We start from the raw sequence: 16,949 nt of genomic DNA on the forward strand, positions 1-16,949 counted from the left end.
GCACAGAGCTCTGGGTCACTCCATTGGTGACCAGCCTCTTTGTAGAGGTGACCTCACTGATTTTAACCTCCTGGGTCCTATCAGTGTGCCAGATAGCTATCCAGTGTGTAATGAAGGGATTAATACCAACATCTGTAAGTTTATTGACAATAATTGAGTGGGATACTGTACCAAATGCCTTAGCCAGATCTAGGCAGGCAGTAAGCCCAGTTTTCCCCTCATCCATTGCCTTAGTGACCTTTTCAAAGATATCCATGATATTCACTAAGCATGACCTTCCTTTGGCAAAGGCAAACTGGGATGGATCCAGTATCTGGAGGTTTCCTTTGTCCTTGCTGATAACTTCCATGATCATTTTTTCCAAATAAGATGAGTCAAACTAATGGGTCTGTAGTTTCCAGGATCTGCTGAAGGCCCTCCCTTATGAAGGGAGATGATCATTGCAGTCCTCCATTCATGTGGGACAAAGCCTGTTTTAAGACTCCAGGGGTCCTGATGAGTCATATTTTAGTCTATTCAGAAAGAACTCTGTGACGTTATCAGGGCCCATTTAGGCCATGTTCTTGGCTTTAGTGAGTGCAGCCAGTATATGCTCCCTACTTATAGCTGGAGAGGTTATGTTTGAGGGCATTATTGGGGAGATGGCTGGGGATGGGGGTTTAAAGTTAGAACTGAATTTGTCTGCTAACAGGTTCATTATATCACCTGTCTTGGTGAATGTGGCACCACTAACCACCAGTTCGGCACTTTGCTGTGTGCTGCCCTTGAGGCTTCCAACATAGCTGTCAAAGGCCTTATGGTTATCATTCAACTGGGATGATAACTTAATCTCAAAGATTGTTTTGCTTGACCTAATTAGCCCTCTTATTTGCCTATTTACTTTGATTTTTGTCATTTTTTTTCTTTTTGTTGTATATCATGTTTAATTTGGGATGCTACCAGGGTGGTTTATTTCTGGGGATAGGTCTAGGTTTACCTTTGCTAGATACACTACCTCTGTGCAGCCATTGACATGGTTGTACACAGTTTCTGAGAACAACAACAGGCTTATGTGTTCTCGAATTTTGGAGAGGCATTGAATTTTGACAAGCTGTCCATTAATAACAGGGAATTTGACTTGGAATAGTTCCTAACTGTTACTGGTTTTAATGGGATTATGGAGCTGATTTTGATTTTGAGGAAGACAGCTTTATGGTTGGTTCTTACCAGGGAGGACAAGACATTGGGTGGAGAGGGTGCAGCTTCTCCTGTATTTGTGACCATGAGGCCCAGTATGATGGAGCCTCTAGTGGGCGTATTTATTATTTGGTCAAGGTTGTTTGTATTTACTAAGAACAAAAATCTCTGTGCCTGTAGGTTTGAGGCCGTAGGATTCCCAATCTATACAATGGTAATTAAAGTTTCCCATCTATAGCATTTCAGGTTGCATGGTAAATGTTTCCAGTAGGTCCATGTATGCCTTGTGAGCTTCTTGGGACATGGAAGGTGACCTATAGCTGGCTAGGATATGGCACGGGATTTGTCTATGGTGATCTGCAAGTGGAGGAACTCCAGCACATCATTCTGTTTGACCACCCTGGAGATATCCTTGTTATTGATGTATATTTATACACTTCTACCTTTAGCCCTTGTCTGTGTAGTTACTGGTCTAAAAGTGTGGAAGACGTTGAAACCTTGCACTGTCATGGTAATCTCTGCCACTTTAAACCATGTCTCTCTAACTGCACATAGTATTTTATTTAGCCTCCTAGCACTGAACAGTAACACCTTGAGGTTCCATTGAGTTGATTTTGCTATGTCGGTAGGACTGTTAATTTGGCATTGCCTGAAAAAAGATACTATGGGTGCGGGCAAAGCCTTAGCCAGTATTTGAAATCCTACAGGGAAAAGGTGCAGACCATCCTTGGCAAAGCAACATGGTTTGTTGACCATGTCCTCCCAAAGCTGACAAATTTTGCATCCAATTAGAATGATAAAAGAAAAACAGCCAGTTGATGAAATCAATCATATTTTGCTCATATTTTGCCATCATCCTCAGTGATGATAATATGTTGTTCACTGATAGGCTCACAGCCTGAGAAATATAGTGTGAAAGGTCTATAATATCTCTCTTCATATAGTCCAGGGAGGAACATTACACCTACATGGACTATGATAGAATCATATTGATACCTGCGGCATAATGACTTGAGTGCAGGCATGATTTGGTGGATCCAGGCTTCAGATAAGCAACTATCAGTTATCTTTCCTTGTCCAGCCTGGTTAGAGGGCATCAGTATATCTTATAATGGAGTCCCCTATGATGAGTGTCCTGGGAAGTGTATTTGCTTGCCTTAGTTAGCCTGCAATGTCATTGTGTAATTACACATCTTTCATAGAGTGTCTGATTCTTTAAGGATTAAGTGGCTGTCAGTAAACATGATACAATTGCTTCATTGTCTCAAGATGCCCATATCCACCAAGCTAGCTACAGACAACTTAGCAAACTGCGTATCCCTAATGCCCAATCCTTTAATTTGTGAGCTATAAGGGGGGTGGTATTCTGGTTAAGTTTGCTTTGTTTGTTCAGACTAATAAGGGTGCTTTATTGGGGCAGATTACGCTAAACAGTACTAAATTCTATTAACTTTAATGTTTACACAATACTGAATTCTACTAAATCTGTAGGTATTGTCACTGAAGGCCCAACTAGCTGCTATAAACTTGTTGGCACAAGGCATTTACTCTATATTGCTCCTTTACAGGCTACAGTTTTGTGCATTGTTCTACACAGAAAATTTGCTTTCTAGAGGTTTACTACTGTACAGGGCAGTGTTAACTCAAACAAACATGCAAAATTTATAGCAGCACATAAAAAAAACTAACTAATGAATCCTCTGGCCAATAAAATGATCACACTATGATTCCTGGATTCCTGTTGTGTATTTCCTAACTCAGATAGACCAACATATGAATAAACCCAGTCTTCCAAATGTAAAAACACAGTAGAAGCATACCTCTCAACCTGGAAACATCAGAAATCTGGACAAAGGCCCATAAAAAATAGGTACAAATCTGTATAAAATTTCCATACATAATTGTGTAACCCCACCCACCCCAATGGAATTGTGGGATACCAACATTCAAACTCAAATTGAAGAACAGACACAATATTAAACACAAAATATAACCAGAACAATAGTGTTTTATTTATATTAATATTTGAACTTGTGTAAAACTAAAATACAAAATTATTTTATAAAAATATAATTAACTGCTTCTACACTAATATTAAATAACACAACATGACATAACCAGAGCAAAACTCTTTATTTATGTTAACATAAACATGTATAAAACTACATATCTATTTCTTTCTATCTATTTATCCATCTAGCTATCTATCTAGAGAAAGATACATAAACTCTACAATTGATTGGGGATAAAGTAAAAGAAAACTCTTGGAATCACTGCCAAGCAGCACACACTCATACACAGAAAATGAAAAAAGGAATATACCAAAGTGAGATTCATGACTGAAATCATAATTTTTGTTTGAAAGGAATGAATGAAGCCATACTTTTTTCAATGCCAATAATGCAACAGTACTAAAAGAGAATATTAACTGCAACTGTTACATCAAAAATTACACAGTAAGACCAATGTACTACGTAATATGTTGACAGGAAACAGTAGCAAGAATTCAGACTGCAGTACACAGCTTCAGAAATTCCAAGACAGGTACAGCATGAGCATGCACCACCTGTCTGGGCTCACTGCCATACAGCAGCAGTAGATAGAACAAGTGACTTGCCTGCTATCACATGGCCTGTCCCCGCAGTGGTGCATGAGAGAGAGCCTATGGTGGACACACTTTGGTACATCCTGTCATCTTCCCACACTGACCTGCATTTGAACAAACAATTTCTATCTATTCCCATCCAATAAATCAATTCTAATATTACCTTTGCTAAGGAATGTTCAAATCATAATCCCATTCCCACCCAATAAATAAATTCTAATATTACTTCTGCTAAGGAATGATCAAATCATAATACCATCCAATAAATCAATCAATCTCCCTCAGCAAGATTCAGCCTATATAAAATGTTATCTCCTATGAGAGATGCATTTTTGCAAAAGGTAAAATTACTGGTCACATACTGTTGACATAAAGAAAGGGATCCAACTTCCTTCTGTAACTGTTGTCTTATAGTGGCACTATTGCTTGTTGCAAATGTGCTTGAAGAAGCAGTGTATAAAGCAGAGCCTAACATTTCTGCTCTCCAACAATCTTCTTCAAGATAAAACATGGCTTTTGTTCTAAGCACAGTGCTGACATAGTAATCCCAAATGTCACAAACTTTATACATTTAGAAAATAATGAAGCCAGAGTTGTTTGTGTCTTTTTGGACAATGCCCATCTCATTTCACATCCTCATAACACAAGCATCAAATTCACAGCAGTGACTGTTTTAAAGTTACCTAACAACTAGAATCTAATACAACTTAAAATAAACTAACACGACCAAATAATATCAACCAACAGAAATCAGTGTCCAGGAGGAACCTTAAAACAGCTAAAATATACATTACTCAACAGCCAAGTTCTCCATAGCTTCCTTAGTCCTCCTTCCTGAACTAATTTACTGTTCCTGAATAATTATAAACCTTTAAAAATGTATGTTCCATGTATTCCAAACACCTTGCCATAAAATAATCAAACTTGTTTTAAACTGACTTTCTCTATACGTCACTGTAGCATCCAAAGAGCAAGCAAAAGGTTATCTTTAAACAGATTAACATTTTCCCATATTATCCAAGCACATAAAACACTTCCTGAAAAAATGCCCAATTGTTACCATGTTGGTCACATATATAGTGAGTAATCATCATTAAATTCATTAGATACTATTTAGCTACAAGTCCAGCAATCCAGCAATAGATTTGGGGACGTAATACATTCCGCTCGTGTTTAAAACTTCAAAACACTTCACCTGACAGCACACATCTACCCATCCAACTTTCCTAATGTGTCACTGTCAATCATATACATTATATCTAACGGATATCTAATAATTCACATATCTAACAGAAACAAAATGCAGAGATTTTTCCTGTTTTTTTCCTTACTTAGCCAGCATCACTACACAAGTTAGACTCCTGCACGTTCTGATATAAGATCTACATGGCCACAGTTACACTTTGCAGATATAATAATCTGTCTGATGTTGTAAATCTTCCTTCATTCCTTAAGATTAGGACTTCGGTTCCGTCCTCAGAACCGATACGGCCCATTCACAAGCCTGCACCAGCCAGAAAGCTCTTGGGCTAAATTCTACCCATAATGCACCTCTTCCAGTATCTCCAGATCTCGTTTGCCGCATTCCCAACAAGATGTGTCAGGCCAGCGCTCTCTAAGCTAAGTGTTTTTTCAGTATCTAAATCTCCTAAATTACTCATAAAAGTTCTTAAACCTTTTCCTTTGAGTTGTTCTCTCTCCTTTTTCAATAACCTTCCTACCCTCTGCATCTGGTAATGTAAGTACCATCGTTGGTACAACCCCTCCTTTCCTACCCTTGTGGTAGGGCTTTCTTTTCCTGTGTAGTTTTGTAGTATACTGTTGGTTAGTTTATTAGTCTTTTTTTTTTTTACTCTTACCATAATCTGAAAAGAAGGCAGTCTCAGGTTTCAAAAAGTGTGACAAATGTGGGCGGTAAATGCCCAATTCTGATAATCACGCCTGTTGTATGCATTGTTTGGGTGTTGATCATTTACAGGTGCAGTGTGACATTTGTGGAAACTTTAGTTCTCACACCCTTATGGAACGTAAGAATAAACTGATCCTTAAGGGCTTACTAAAGACACTCTTCTCTGAGGCCCTTTCTGAGGTGGAGGTCTCACCACCTCCTTCAAAGAAAAAATCTGGCTCCAGGAAAAAGAGAAGCCACTCAGTTCTAGTCTCTCCTTCCTCTACAGAACTGAAGCGGCCCCTACTTACTTCGGCGCCATCGGCACAGACTTTTTCCAACACTTAGGCACCAGGGACTCAACCCATTCCCTCGGTGCCGTCAACAACCTCGGAACAGAGACCCCTTGCTGCAGTCATATTGGTATCGACTCCAGTTATGGTACCAATTACCTTTACGGCTCCATCCTTGGTGCCTAAGACCAAATACTTACCAAGGACTAGGTATTCTCCTACTTATGACCGATTCCTAGGGCAGCAATACAGCCCTTTCCTGGACAGACTGGATTCTCCCTCAGCAGCATCAATCAGATCCACCAGGTGCCTGTCAGAAATAGATATAGTGAGGCTTGTTGATCAGCTCCTAACAGCTAGAGGCCTACCAACTCCTACTTCTCTCCCACCCGGAGCCGAAGCCCTTTAGTTTTTTTCCCCCTTGCTTATCCTCCTCCGACCTCCACTCAAATCTTGGAGCCCTTGGTACCGATGCCTTCCTCAGTGCCCTCTGCTACAGTTCCGATGATAACATCCTCCTTATCGGCACTGGATACCCTTTGCACCACGCTCCAGTCAGAGCTGGTCCATCCCCAAGATCATGACTAGGCTGCCGGCACCATGACCCATCTACAGGTCCAGTGGCTCCAACAGTTTCTGGTCCTGTCGGGGCTCCCATCCTGGGAGCGGGTTCATCAGAGCAGGGTGTGACCCCGGTGCAGGTTGTCTTTCCCGGTTCTGGGCCCCCATCCCTCTTCAGGCAGACCTGTTTTCCAGGTGATGGAGAGGGGCTCTTGATTCTGTGAGCATTCAGTTGGCACCCAAGATATCAGAACCACTTCCTTCCTCCAGAACGCAGCTGACACAGCCTCCTACTCAAGAACTTTGAGCATGGGACTAGCAAGACTCCCTGACTAAGGGAATCCCCTCTCTGGGATCCTCCTCAGAAGAACCCACTGAAGATCCCCCGCCTGGAAGAAAGCATGCAAGAGGAAGCACTTAGATTCCCTGGAGGAGTCTGTCACCGAAGATACTGACTACGATGACAGAGAAGGGTCCCCACGGACTCCGCCGGAAGACGTCTCGTTTGGAGACATTCTCGAGATCCTCAAGCAAAGGCGAGACTGGAAGTCCTCCAACCCTTCTTCAGAGGAGTCAGTATTCTTGCTCGACCATCTACTTCCTGGGTGACCCCACCTGTGGATGAGCTATTTGAGCTTATCGTGCAGCATTCCTGGAAGGCCTTGGACAATGTTGAACCAGTCTCCTGGAGGCCTGACAAAATTCTTTCACCCTCGGAAGATCAACTTCATTGGTCAAAGCAGCAAGTCATGGATTCCATGGTAGTGGCAGCAGCCACAAAAAGAGAACTTGCAGAGGATAGCTTAGCTGTCCATCCCCCAAACAGGGAGTCTTGGGCTTTGGACAGACTAGGGAAGTGGAACTTTTCTTCAGCGACCTTTGACATTTGAATTATTTGGTATATTTTACATGCCTCCAAAGAGATTTGATTTCAGAACTTTCAGCCTCCTAGGTGGGGGTACTGCCTGATGAGGTATGAGATAAAGTTGGCTCTCAGCTTGCTACCCTTGAGTCCATTTCTAACTCCTCTATGCGGTTGATTGCTCACACAACTGAAGGGGCAGCTAGAGCATCCGCATTGGGCATTGTCACGAGACGTCATGCCTGGATGAGCTTATGTGACTTCGCAGACCCCTTCAAATCTTCTTTCGTCGATGTGCCTGTTGATGACTCTTCCCTTTTCGGCCCTAAAGTTAGAGACACATTGGCACGAAGTGAGAAGGAAGGAAAGACCTGTGATCTGCTGTGGACATACATTTTTCCAACCCTCAATGATCTTATTCCATGAATCAGTAGGGAGGAAAGATGTGATTCAAAAAATTCGAGGGACCTTTCTGAGACACTCATGGTGAGCAATCCCCCTGGGGCACTATTGGGAACTCACCTGGAAGACGACCATATCACGGTAGAGGGGGACCATATAACCTGGGTGCCAGGGACTCCTTCTCTGATCAACCCTACCAGCACTCCTGAGCAGCAGCCCAAATGCTTTCCTCTGGAAGCAATCGGGGGACGTTTCTCTCTGCACCAATCAGCCTGGCAATCATTAACTACAGATCTCTGGGTGCAGAGAATAATAACCAGATGGTATCTCATACCTTTCGACCTCACCCCCATGCATCTAAGGCAAATCCCCGACATTCCACCCAGTCAAAGGGATGCAGCAGCATTAGAAATTGTAAAGCTGCTAGATAAGAGAGTCATTTAATTAGTCTCACCAGACCAAATAGGATCCGGATTTTACTCAAGGTTCTTTTTGGTGCTGAAAAAGACAGTGGACTGGAGACCAATTTTGGATCTCAGTATACTAAACAAATTTTTCAAACAAGGGAAATTCCAGATGGTCACAGTTCAGTCTGCTCTCCCCTTTCTAGAGAAGGATGACTGGATGTGCTTGTTAGATCTTCAGGATGAGTATTACCACATAAAAATGCACAAATGCTCCAGAAGATACCTCTGCTTCCAGCTGGGAGCCAATCACTATCAGTTCAGAGTACTGCCCTTTGGTCTCTCCACTGCCCACAGAGTGTTCACCAAATGCATGGCAGTAGTAGTAGCTCACCACAGACTACAGGGATTCTGGGTGTTTCCATACCTAGATAATTGGCTCCTCACCATCCCGACCAGGAATCTGTTGGTTCAGACAATTTCATAAACTCAAGGCCTTGCTCTAGAACTAGGAATTATGATCAACCTGGACAAGTCAAACCTACTACCAACTTGAACCTTGGAGTTCATCAGAGCATTCTTCGGCACAATATCTTGCCGAGCTGCTCTACATACTCACAGGTGTCTAAAGATAAGAACCCTGATCCTGGCTGTCCTGCCTCACCAGTTTGTCCCAGCACACCTAGTACTGCAGCTGTTGTGTTTCTTGGCAGCAACCATTACTTTAGTGACTCTGGCAAGGTTACACTTGAGAGTCCTACAATGGCTCCTATCTTCCCATTGGTCACTTCTATCCCATCCAAAGTCGTACCCAATATGCACAACAAACCTCTGCAAGAGCAACTTGTCCTAGTGGATGAAGTCAGAAGAGGACCTGTGGTGTCAACCTTTTTCTTCCCCCATCCCAGAGCCACAGTGACCACGGACGCTTCCCTGTAAGGGTGGGGGAACATTACCAAGGGAAGACTGTCCGGGGCACTTGGTCACCCATAGAGGCCAATTTGAACATAAATGTCCTGGAACTGAGGGTGATGCACTTACTGTTGCAAGTGTTCCACACTTCCCTTCCTTCCGGGACAATTGCAATACAATCAGACAACATGTCAGTTGCCTGGTACATCAACAAACAAGCAGAGGCTTTGGCATTGGGCGATAGCTTCGAACCACTTTCGCATAGCAATGCATATGCCAGGGAATTCCAATCTAATTGCAGACAGTTTGAGCAGGAACATCCTGATGCCTCATGAGTGGTCTCTCAACCTGGAAGTAGCGACTCGAATCATCCGTCAATGGGGCAAGCCTTGCTGCGATCTATTTGCATCCCTCCTCAACCACAAGTGCAGAAGCTTCTTTGCCCTCATCCCCTCTCAGGGAGTGCCACCGAGGGATGCTCTGACTCACGACTGGCCTCCGGGTCTACTGTATGCCTTTCCCCCCTTTCCTCTCATCCCACTGTTCTTGAAGAAAGCTCAAAGGTTGAGAAGCACAGTCATCCTCATTGCCCCCTATTGGTTCCACCAAGTCTTGTTCCCCTTCCTTTGGCCTCATCTTTTTCATTGCCCATGGACCTTGAAAGCATCCCCGGGACTTCTCTCTCACCCGCAAGGACTGCTTTGTCCCAACCTGCACAGCCTTAAGCTCAGAGCTTGGTATCTTCATTTCCAGTGATTGCCTGGCAAACTGACTTATGCTCCCCTGTCCGTGAAGTCCTCCAGGCTTCTCACAAACCATCCACCAGAAAAATCTATAACAGCAAATGGACAAGGTTTTCTCTTTGGGCCAAAGAACAAAACATGGATACCTTCTCGTCGCCTATCCACAAGATTTTAGAATACCTCACTTCCTCATTACACGCGGGAGCCTCAGTATCTACCATTATGGTATACCTAGCAACTATTGCTAACTTTCATAATGAGATTAACAACTCTTCCATTATGTCCCATCAGCTCTGTAAGACGTTCATGAAAGGTGTCTTGCATATCAAGGCGCCTTTTAAACCTCCATCAGAACCTTGGGATTTAACTCTAGTTCTACAAACCCTGACTGGTTCACCCTTTGAGCCTTCAGACTCATGTGACATTAAATTCTTATCTTGGAAGACTCTCCTCTTTGTTGCTCTCACTTCAGCCAGGAGAGTGTCTAAATTGCAGGCCTTGAGTGTCAAAAAAACATTCTTGATTTTCCACAAGGAAAGGGTCTCAATCCATGCTAATCCTTCTTTCTTACCCAAGGTTATCTCAGAGTCTTCTATTAACCAGTCCATTGATTTACCTGTATTCTTTCTCCACTATTCTAATGAAGGGGAATATTTGCTACATACACTAGATGTGCATAGACAACTCCGTTGTTATTTTGACAGAACAGAACCATTCAGAAAATCTGATCAGCTATTTGTTGCCTTCTCAGGTCCCAGACTGGGCAAAGCTGTATCCACAGTGACTCTGTCGAAATGGCTTAGGGATGCTATCACTTTCACCCATCTACAAAACCAAGTACCCCTCATTCCACTAGTTCAATAGCAACTTCGGTGGCCTTTCATTCTAGAGTTTCCATGCATGATATTCGTGCAGCAGCCACTTGGGCTAGACCACATACATTTATCACTCATTACAAAATGGATATGGCCTCCAGGGGAAGAGCATCCCTTGGTTCGATGGTACTCAGGAATATCCTTCCATAGGGCTAGCCAGGATGCTAGTAGCTGAGGATTCGGTCCTAATCATAAGGAATGAATGAAGATTTACAACATCAGATAAAGAAGTTATGTCTTACCATAATGTTCCATCTGTGTTGTAGATCGTCATTCATTCCTTGCATCCTGCTCTCCTTCCCCCTACCTGGACTCCTGGTGGACTGCGGGGTCCCATTAAAGGTTAAGGCATCTGATCAGACAGGGCCTCCAATTTGTATACCTGTCCTTTCTTCATCATTAACAACATTGTGCAGGGTGGGCAAACTCGATCTGAAGAGACCGGAAGAGGGGCACTATGAGTAGGATTTAGCTCGAGAGCTTTTTAGCTGGCGCGGGCTTGTGAATGGGCCATGTCAGTTCCAAGGACGGAACCAAAGTCCTAACCATAAGGAATGAATGAAGATCTACAACACAGATGGAACGTTATGGCAAGCCATAACTTCTTTTTAATTGCTGCCATGGTAATTTTGATGCTATGATACCTAACATGGGATGATTAAAAGGTTCAGTACTGCAGAAATATTCTGGTACAGTTCGTCACTTTGCTTGTGGATGTTTTCTACCTAAGTAAGTATTATTAAGCAGCAGAGTGATAGCAAATTGCAATGCAGGAATCCAAGCTACAGAAGTCTGTTGTTATAGCTTAGAGTCATATACACGCTGTAAGTAACCCGTTCACATGTCTAACAGAATACACTATTTTAGCCAACAAACCACACAGCTGAAACAGCTGAAATGAACTTTTATGAACAAGACAACGAACACTAAAAATAACATAATGAGCGCTTTCATCTGATAAGCATCAAGATTTTTCAAATCATCTGAAAATATTATCAGACGAAAGCACTCATTTTGTTATTTTTTAGTGTTTGTTGGATATTAAGAAGTTATGTACCTACCATAACGTTCCATGTTAGTTGCCTTCTTCTCATCTTCTTTCTTGCTGGTTGGGTTCAGAGCCAATCCTCGGCTCTGACTCGGCCATCTTCAAAAGCTCGAGAGCTGCTTACTGGCTCGAGGCCCCCCCATGTCCCATGATGCCTGGCGCTAGATATCCAGATCTCGTTTGGTAACCTAACTACAGACATAATAATAACAATTATAATAATAATACAGTAAATTTAGCAGGATACAGGAACCTACTGGAGAGACTGACAGTCAGAAGTAATAGCCAGAGAAGACTTAGCCAGTAATCAACAAACCTAAAGCACTCTTCTCGGTCTACTAGGATAGGGGGATGGAGGGTGGGATGCAAGAAAGAAGGCGAGAAGAAGACAACTAACATGGAACGTTATGGTGGGTACATAACCTCTTAATGTTAAGTTGTCTATCTCAACTTCATTCTTGCTGGTTGGGACAGCGTCCCTAGCACCTCAATCCTGGGTGGCTCATCGGAACAGACTCTTCAAAACAGTGGAACCAAAATCAGCTCTGCTTCTGGAAGCCACATCCTGCTTATAATGTGAAATTAAGGTATGTGGATTAGCCCATGTAGCTGCCGCACAAATAGTTTCCATTGGCAATCTGGCCTGAAAAGCCACAGAAGTAGCTAGAGCTCTGTTGGAGTGAGCTTTGGGTTTAGCAGGAAGCTCTTTATTTCTTAACTGATATATAAAAGTAATAGTAGAAGTCAACCACCTAGATAAGGTGACTTTTACACTGGTATGCCTTGTTTTCCCTCAGCGTAAGACAGGAACAACTGGTCTGATTTTCTGATTTGCTTGGTTCTATGCAAGTAAAAGCGTAATTGTCTATGGACGTCCAGCTGATGTAACTTGTATTCTGCCTTGTTGGAATAATTTGGAAAGAACATAGGTAGTTCAATGGACTGATTCAAATTATAATCAGAAGTAATCTTTGGAAGAAAGGAAGGGTTAGTCCGAAGAGAAACTCTATCATTGTGAAAAACTAGGTAAGGAGGGCGAACACAAAGAGCCTGAAGTTCAGAAACTCTTCTGGCTGACGTAGCTGCGACCAGAAGAAGGGTTTTCCAAGAAAGAAACTTGAAGGAACAGGAAGCTGCCGGTTCAAAGGGGGGCAGTATCAGGGATGCTAAAATCAAATTCAGATCCCATGGAGGCGGGGGATCTCTTACTGGGGGCCTGAGTAGAGTGGTCCCTTTAAGAAAGGCTTTACAAAGCTTATGGGACATGATGCTGGAATCAGATAGGCCTGTATGAAAGTTTGAAATTGCAGCTAGCTAAACTCTAATCATGGCAGAAGAGGGTCCTGTTTGAAAAAGTTCTGCTAGAAATTCTAAAATATGTTGCACAGGGGCTGAAAAGGGATCTATATTCCTGTTCTCTGCCCATAAGGAAAAACGTTTCCAATTGTTAGCATAAGTTTTCCTAGTGGTCAACTTATGCGAGGATAAGATGATTTCACCACCGAATGGGAGATGCTGGGAAGCCTGGCTAAGGTCAGAAGTGGAGAAACCAAGCAGTGAGCTGGAGAGGTTGAACAGATTGGTGCAGCCCGCCCGACTGATGGATCAGAAGGTCTGGAATTGGGTCCAGGGCTGCTCCAGAAGGTGATGATGCAGGAAAGAGAACCATATTTGTCGAGGCCAGTAAGGGGCAATGAGGATCATCTTGCATCCCAATGTGGTAGCTTTCTGAATTAGTTTGGGAATCAGGGGAAATGGAGGGAATGCATAAAGAAGTCCCTGGGGCCAATCGTGAACTAGAGCATTTCTGGGGAGGTGTCCGGGGAGAGAGAGGAGAGAGAAGAAATTGTTGCACTTGCTGCTGAAGGGGGTGGCAAAAAGGTCGCAGCAAGGCTGACCCCATTTGCGGAAGATTTTGTCCGCCACAGTCTGATTGAGAGACCACTCGTGAGGCATGAGAATTGCTCTGCTCAGCCTGTCTGCTATAACGTTGGACTTCCCAAGGATGTGCGCTGCTATCAGAAACTATTGGGAAGAGATCGCCCACTGCCAAAGTCTGAGTGCTTCTCGACATAAGGGGTATGACTTGGTTCCACCCTGCTTGTTGATGTACCATACCACTGACATATTGTCTGTTTGAATTGTAATGGTCCCGGTGGGAAGAGAGTTCTGAAGAGCTTGCAACGCTAAAAGCATGGCTCTCATCTCCAAGACATTGATATGCAGATGGTACTCGTGAGGCTGCCAGGTGCCTTGGACTGTTCTGCCCTGAAAATGCCCCCCCCCCCACCCGATCAGGGAGGCGTCCATGGTCACCGTAGCTACTAGAGGAGGAAGAACGAATGGTCTGCCCTGGTGTAATGATGGGGAAACCATCCACCAAACAAGTTGGTTTTTGCATCACTGTGTGATCATTATCATTGTGAGACATTGGGAGTTGTTGGAAGGACCATTGTGTGAACAACATCCACTGAAGAATCCTCATGTGAAAACGTGCAAGGGGGACTAGTATTATAGCCGCTGCCATGAGACCCAATGTTTTTAGGACAAATCTGGCCTGAATCTTTTTGCAACCTAATAAGACCTGCACATGTCGTTGAATGGCTAACACTCTGTCTACTGGGAGAGTCACTGACATGTCCTTTGTGTTTAAATTTGCACCTATAAAGGTGATAGATTGACAAGGCGACAATGTAGACTTTTTGAAATTTATTGTGATGCCTAGAGTGGAGCACATTTGGATGGTGTAGTCTCTGGCTCGCAGCAGGTGATGCCTGGTGGTTGCAGTAAGGAGCCAATCGTCTAAATATGGAAACGCTTGGAATCCTTGCCATCTCAAGTGAGCGGTGACTACTGCCAAACATTTAGTGAACAACCTGGGGGCTGTGGTGAGACCAAAGGGCAGCGCTCTGAACTGATAATGACTGGCTCCCAGCCGGAAGCGGAGGAATCTTCTGGAGCGTCTGTGCATTTTGATATGGTAGTACGTGTCCTGAAGATCTATGGAGTACATCCAATTGTCCTGACCCAGAAAGGGTAGAATGGACTGTAGCGTGACCATCCGGAACTTCGTTCTTTGAACAGACCTGTTTAGTCTGCTGAGATCCATAATGGGTCTCCAGTCCCCTGTCTTTTTTGGTACCAAAAAGAACCTTGAGTAAGTTCCGGATCCTTGTTGGTCTGCTGGGACTGACTGGATGGCTCTTTTTCTTAGCAGTTTTGAAATTTCTTGAACTGCTTGATCCCTTGGATTGGGTGGAACATCTGGAAGGGATTTGTTGGAAAGGAGTGTGAAAGAAGGGGATTTTGTAGCCTTCAGATATGATAGAAAGTACCCATTTGTCTTGTGTTATACTTTACCAGGCTTTTGGGTACAGCGATAATCTTCCCCCGACTGCCTCCGAAGGTGGACAGTCGGGCAGCACTTCAGGGATGCTGGAAGGGCTTGTCAGAGAAGGATTCTCTTTGGCCCTGATTTTGCAGACCCCCCCTCTCCCTAGGGCGGCGTCTATTGTTGTTCCCTCCTCTGCCCCTGGAGGGGAACTCTCCACGTGTGTCAGGCACGGCTCCCTGGGATTTCCGGAACCACATGTGCCAACTCTTCTGACCCTTGGGATACGGTCTTGAAGGAGTGGAAAAACGGACTCCAACGGCAGAGAGAGTCTTGCCTTCCTACTCACACCTGGTAAGGGTATCCTTCACCTGTGGTCCAAACAGAGCAGAACCATCAAAGGGGGTGTTGGTAAAAGACACCTTGAAGGGTTCCACAAAGTTGCATAACCGCATCCAAGCATGTCTCCTCATAGGCCACACCTGTGCCTGCGGCCCTACTCGGTCCATCGGCTGCATAAGAGATGAGCCGCATGGAGGAGTTTATTACACAATTTAGAGTCACCAGCTGGGAGGCAATCTTAGCCTGAGCCCCCGCAGCTGATGGATCTTGAAGGGTATCTCCTAGCTCTTTAAGGAGATCCCTTTGAAGGCGGGTAAAATGGCACAAATAGTTCAGAGACCTCATGGAAAAGGTCGCTGAGGAAAACATCTGCTTCCCATATCTGTCCATCGTCCTAGATTCCTTATTAGGGGGATGGACATATGAAGAAGTTTCAGCCAACTCCTTTTCAGTGGCCGCTGCTACCACCATGGCATCCACGGGAACACCCTTAGTCAGAAATTGCTTGTCTTGAGAGGCAGTGATGAATTTTGTGGGCCTACAGGGAGTTGGTTCCATTGAGTCTGGAGCTGACCACGCCTTTTGAGCCACCACCGACATCAGTGGATCGAAAGGCGGAGACACCCAGGAGGTGGAGGGTCGGGAACCAAACGCATCCAGGAATACTGACTCATCCTCGGAAGGGTTAAGGGTAATCCAGTTCCCCCTCTGCCTAAGGATTTCAAGGATGTCTGAGAAGGAGACGTCCTCAGAGGGAGATCTCGGGGACCCTTCCGACTCCTCCAAGTCAGTATCTGAAGTGACAGACTCAGGGGAGTCAACATGCTTCCTCTTGCATTTCCTCTTTCGAAGGGGCTCCTCTGAATGAACGGGGAGGCCTCGGAAGAGGAAGATACACCCAATGGGGTTCCCTGGAGCGCTTGTTCCCCATGCTTGGGGTCTGGAGGAGGGTCAGAGGCAGGAGCCGGCACCATGGGGGGAGGAGCCGATGAGGCTGACAGTGAGGCCGACTCAGATGCCAGCACACTCCTCATGACCTCGAAGGCACCCCTTCCCAATACCAGAGAAGGCTCCGGCTCCGAAGAGACCGGAATCCTTCCCGGCACCAAGAAAGACGGCTCCGAAGCCGATGTAGGAGCTGAACTCACCTGCACCGAAGCTCTGAGAGGGAGAACGGGGTCGGACAAGGGTCTGATGCCCCTCGCTCCCTCGGTGCCGACGAGGGAGTCCCAGCACCCAGATCCCTCCAAGGACAGCACCATGGAAGAGATCGGAACCGACGACGGAACCGAAAGGGGAGGTATCGGCGCCGACGGACTCATGGTTCCAGCCACAGCATGCTCCAGCTCTGAACTCAAGGGATGAGTCGAAGGAGGAACTATTGGAGAAACAGGTAGAGCCGAGCTCTGATGAGGTAGGCTGGATAGCATTTTTGCCAGGGCCTGCGACTTTAAAAGCCTGCTCACCACTCTCTCCAAATCATGGTCAGATAACCTAGATGACCGAG

The sequence above is a fragment of the Protopterus annectens genome, chromosome 14.part0, assembly GCF_019279795.1.
Source record: "Protopterus annectens isolate FY-2018-M chromosome 14.part0, PAN1.0, whole genome shotgun sequence".
Classification (NCBI taxonomy): domain Eukaryota; kingdom Metazoa; phylum Chordata; order Ceratodontiformes; family Protopteridae; genus Protopterus; species Protopterus annectens.